Source organism: Microtus oregoni, unplaced genomic scaffold (assembly GCF_018167655.1).
Source record: "Microtus oregoni isolate MIOR12 unplaced genomic scaffold, Mior012 000080F_ref0000499, whole genome shotgun sequence".
NCBI lineage: Eukaryota > Metazoa > Chordata > Mammalia > Rodentia > Cricetidae > Microtus > Microtus oregoni.
Genome location: NW_024544538.1, coordinates 4,335,070 through 4,341,069, shown reverse-complemented (window position 1 = coordinate 4,341,069; position 6,000 = coordinate 4,335,070).

The window sequence follows — 6,000 nt, the reverse complement described above, 5'->3', positions numbered from 1 at the left end:
CACACCTTTAATCTCAGCACTTGGGAGGCAGAGGCGGATGTAGCTCTGTGACTTCGAGTTCTATCTGTTTTATGTAGCAAGTTCCAAACCAACCAGAGCTCAATAGTGAGACCCTATATCAAAACTTTTCTTCTTTGAACTCCTGTCCCTAGTCCCCTTGATTTTCTTCTTAGAATCCTCCACCCTTGGTTGTGTTTTTGAATAGTACCTCCCCCCAAAATAGTTGAACATATAAATACCCATTTTAAGCTTCAATTACTTCTTAGCTTAAACATTTCTGGAAAGCCTCTCATTAAACACATTTCTGAGGGCACACTTATTCATTATAATCATGTCCTGGATTGCTGGCTAATACATGTATTTCCTCCATTGCCCCCTAACACATATATCTCTTAGATTCCTTGTAAGACAGCTCTTTTCTTACATTTATGATAACTCAAAAGTAGTTTCACATTGGAAAATGATTACAGATTCTTTAAATATGCAGTAATCATAATTAAGTCAGTCCATTATGGTGAGGATTAACTTTGTTTACTATAGGGAATGTCTATGAAAGGTGGTGCACGCCTTTAATCCCAGCACTTGGGAGGCAGAGGCAGGCGGATCTCTGTGAGTTCGACACTAGCCTGGTCTACAAGAGCTAGTTCCAGGACAGGCTCCAAAACCACAGAGAAACCCTGTCTCGAAAAACCAAAAAAAAAAAAAAAAAAAAAAAAAAAAAAAAAAAAAAAAAAAAGAAAGAAAGAAAAAAAATTTGAAAATATTTCTAGTTTTCTTTTTCTAGAGGCTAAGGACAGACATTATTGGGAGAGAGTGAGGCTTTTCTCATATGTGTGACATGTATTATAATAAGAAAATATGCTTTATCCTGGCTGGGACAGAGGGTGTTGGGGTAGCTAGTGCCTTTATATAGATGCTCCTTCTCTGGGAATTCATGAGAAAACCAGAAGTAATATGAAGGTATTTTATTCAACTAATTTCTTCTGAATTAATTGTTTGTGTACTTTTAAAAGGAGTTGAAGTGTTGTGTATTCTGATCTGTATCTGTAATTCAAGCAGTAAAAGGCTGGGGCAGGAGGAACTTGAGTTTGAGGCCAGCCGGTTGGAAATAGCAAATTCCAGGTCAGCCAAGGATTACATAGTGAGACTGTCTAAAAAAAGAAAAAAAAAGAGTTTATAATAATAAATTTATTATCTGAAATGTTTTGCTGTAGCCATAATTTACTTGCATGCTATTTATGATTAGTCTCTTCTTGATACGCTATTACTATTTGAGCTCATATATTGAGCTCCATTTCCCCAAAGCTGCACTGAAGTTTCTGGAAGGCTCCATTTATTCATTCGAAGAGGCTTATTGTTATTGTTGCTTATTGCATTCCTATTGAGGCACGTATTGTGCTAGATACTATAGGCATGCTAGCAAAAAAGAAAAGCATTCTCAAATCATGATAAGTTTGTCTTATCAAGAGGAATAACAAAAGAACAGAAATTTACAAAACAATACAATATATATCATTATGAGTCATTTTCCACGTCTATTGTTTGTGGATATAAACAATATGCTTTGGTATGAATGGATATAAACAATGTGCTTTGGTATGACAAGCAAATACTATCATAAACATCTTTTTTTTCCATTTGCTTCTTGTTATATGTATGTTAGGAGTTCTCTTGAATATTTACTTAGAAGGTGAACTACTGAGTTAAAGAATGTTTATTTCAACTTTACTGAGTAATGTCCATGTGTTTTATAAGTAGGGCTTTTGGAAGGTCTTCTTAAAAGGTATTTAAGATGGTCCATTAGACCTATAATACCATTTAATTCCTCTTTTTAAAAATAATTCACCTAAATGACATCTCCATTGGTCAAAACTGTTTATTGAAGTTACTCAGAGCTACATGATTCTTTTTGAGATAAATCAATGGATTTATGTCAAATAGTATTTGTCTTACAGGGCTGGGGATAGTAAAGTTTGGTGTGTATATTTTTAGAAGGGTAATGTCATTGAGGCAGGTTGTTACCCTGGTCAGAATGAAGTGATCTTATGTGTTCTGATTAGCCTTGGCTTGAGAAATGTCTGTTTTGGATATTACAGAAGAAATATCTGCTTTTTTTTCTTATTCTTATTTTTTTTTGGAAAGGTTCTTTCCTATCTATTTAGTTGCTTTCATTCCTTTGTTGGATATGATTGAATATTCTGGACAATATCAAGAACTGGGAAGATGTGGTTATATTAGCTGACAGTTTCAGGTTATTATTTCATTAATGTGTAGAAGTCACAAAAGCAAAAGACATTATATATCCATCCGTAAGAGAACAAGGAACATATGCGTGCTAGATCTCCACTCACTTTCTCTGTCTCTCTCTCTCTCTGTCTCCCTCTCTCTCTTGGTTTCTTTCAAGACAAGGTTTCTCTGTAGCTTTGGTGCCTGTCCTGGAACTGGCTCTTGTGGACCAGGCTGGCCTCGAGCTCACAGAGATCTGCCATGAGCCTCTGTTTCCGGAGTGCTGGGATTGAAGGTGTGTGCCACCACCACCTGGCTGCTATTTGATAACCCAAACAATGTTTTTCTTTTTTTTGGGGGGGGGGGAAGACTAAGGCTACCAATATTCAAAATTATTTTAGAAAGATACACTTGAGTTGCTGTTATATAGTTGATTTTGTTTTCATAGTCCTACTTTACATAACAAACGGCAAATACTAGTGTATCTTTTTTCTATATCATCTTGAATATTTTTTCTTCCAGTGTTAATTCATACTTCAGCTTTTTACATTTTAATTTAGTCTAGCTTGCAATTGAAATTTATATAAATAGAATATCAAAAAGTGAGCTATTTTGCATTAGCTTATTTCACTCAATCTTGTGACTGTGACTTTCTATAAATCTATTGTCTGCACTGATTTTTATTGATGAATAATATTCCCTGTTGTGAATGTATCTGCATTTCTCTATCCTCCATGATAATCACAATATGTATTTTTTTCTGGATAATAGTTATTTGACTACCACTGTGAATATTTATGCCATTATTTTTGGTGTTCAATGTATACATATTTCAAATATATCTCTTAAAGCATTAAAAAAAGATATGAATAAGCATTCCTGGAAAGAAGCTGTGTCTGCAGAAATTGATTGTTCGATGAGGGCTGCAATGTGATGTGGGAGGCTGGGAAGTTGTGGGTCTAAAGACATTTACCCATTCTTTGTTTCTTTATTAAATTACTGTTTTCTTTTCTTTTTTATTTTTATTGATTAATTTTTTTATCTATTTTATAAAATATCACTTACCCTTTTATTCCTTTGGGATGGGAGCTATTTCTTTCCATGACAATGAAGCCTCAATGCATTATATAGTATTATTTGGTATTTTGTCAGAATTATTCTTTTTGCCACGTACATACATAAATAAGGTTTTATTTTATTTTTTATTATTGTGATTACTAATGAGGGTGTTGTGGTAGCTTCTGTTTTGAATCTGAAAGTCTGTTTAAGCCTTTTGTCACACAAGCAGTTTGCTTCGTGTATTTTTTCAGGAGTAGCTATGAACATAAAAATATGACACATATGTGTTTACATATAATTATATATGTGATGTAGGTAGTGTGTATGTCTTCTTCCGTGTGCTGGTTCTTATTCACATTCTCTTGGTGGCACCTTCAGATGACTGAAAGGCCTTCCTGTGAATGCAGTCAAAGCATCAGTCTTCTCCTGTGTGACCCATACCTGACGTCTTGTTTAAGAAGGCTTTCTCTAGCTTGATGGCTGGAAGATGGTCTCCTAGGGCAAACCTACTTTATGCTTTTACTTTGCAGATTTAATGTATGGTTCGAGTAAATTTAGGTGTGTTTCCCAAATAGCTAACTGTTGGTCACAGCACATTTTGAAAAGTCATCCAGTTCTCTCACTGAGCCACAGAGGCACAGTGTTCGTTATGACATGCACATGGATACCCAGTTCCGATTCTGGGAATTGCCACTCAATCAATTCACCATTTTCCCCGAAGCTTTCTAATGTTTTGTTGTTGGGTGGGGCATTTTCTCCAACTTATTCTGTCTTTATCAAGGGGGGAGGATGGCTACTTTTATTGACACTTGGCACCTTCTCAGAAACTAGACTCAGCTGGTCAAATTCCACGGAAAGAGAATGTCATGACTTTATTTGTATTGTACTGAAGCCATTCATGATTTTAGAAAAAAAATAATAAAACTTTAAAACAGGCAAGAAGGAGCAAAACTGTACAACTAGTTCAGCTCTTGTGTTCTGAGGGAACGTGGTGCCAAAACAGCACTTTTCTTTCCCTAACATTTACTCTTATTCTTGTGACTGGGACCTAGCTTGGCTTATGTATCTCTTCCCATAAAGGTCTTTGTGGCTCTTTGGTTGGACAACAATGGTTGAATAATGCAAGATGCCATTAAATAGGTTACTCATGGCTCAGGAAAAAAAATGAAGATAAATTACCTATTCTTATTTTTATTGTGGTGGTAATGGTCCTCTTGAGCTAATAAAAAAATGAAATGTAAGGTAAAGTTACCAGGGGCTGGAGAAATGGTTCCGTGGTTAAGAGCACTTGCTGCTCTTTACGGAGGTCCCAGATTCAGATCCCAGCCCCCACACTGCAGCTCACTACCATCTGTAACTCTAGTTTCAGGGATCAGACACCCTCTTTTATTTCTACAGGCATGAGGCATGTACATACATGTGGGAAAAAACCTCATACACATTAATAAGTTGATTACAAATTTTCAAAGCTGAAAGTATGAGAGAGAGAGAGAGCAGTTACTGCTTCATTGAAAGAAATATTGAAATCAAGTATATAAAAAAGATGCAAGTTATTAAGCATATTATTCCATCTGAAATAGTTGTTGAACGTGGTTCAAAGATTCCTTCCTTGAATTCGTCTATTAGTCTTCCAGAAAAGAACCCATTTTGTTCCATTATGATACCATAAAGGTTATTTCATTATGGAAATTCTCCATGTAAGCAAATCAAGTTTTCCTCAGTTTATTTGCTCAGGAAAACTCTACCCTAGTTCACATTACTTCAAGTTAACCATAAGGAGCCTTTGTGCTCTCTTCTTTGCCTGAGTCAGGCCATTCCCCAGTAGAAGCTTTTCTGTTTGCACACCCCTTGGCATTCCCAGTGTAGATATGCATGGTGGCTTTGTGTGTGTGTGTGTGGGGGGGGTTACATCATTTCACCAAGAAAGTAGCAAGCACATGGGCCTACGAAAGTATGAATACATAAAACCTGAAATGCTTATCTTCAAATTAGAAAGATTGTTTATCTCTTGCTCAATATTTATAAAGCATGTTTCAACATCAGACATCCTAACTTTCTTTTCTCTCTCTCTCTCTCTCTCTTTTTTTTTTTTTCGAGACAGGGTTTCTCTGTGGTTTTGGAGCCTGTCCTGGAACTAGCTCTTGTAGACCAGGCTGGTCTCGAACTCACAGAGATCCGCCTGCCTCTGCCTCCTGAGTGTTGGGATTAAAGGCGTGCACTACCATCGCCCGGCTAACTTTTTTTTCTCAAATGACAAAGATAGGATTTGTTTGGATATCCAACCTTTTGATAAAGCCAGTGTGAGAATCATTGAGTTAACATACAGACTTAATTTTTCCATAATGTCTGCAGGGTTGAAAGAAAATATTTTTCAAACGTTATGGGGAAGAGTACTCAGTCAACCTCACATTGACAGGTTCCTGTCTCAAAAAGCACCTTGCTTCACAAATCCAGTGTTCTAGAAATTGTTAATTTTTTTTAAAGTAGTGGATTTGAACCTTTAGAATTGAAAGACTTGACACATTCTATTCTAATACTGAAGGGCAGAAGAGTCGAAAATGTTAGGTCAATGGTAGAACAGTTGCTTAGCATGAGCAAGGCCCTTGGTTCAATTTGTAGCACATAAAAAAGCAATTAGAAATACTCTCCTTCAAAAGTGAAGATGGGGGTAGTTGATGAGAGTTACCAGAATTTAATTTACTTTTAGTTATGTTA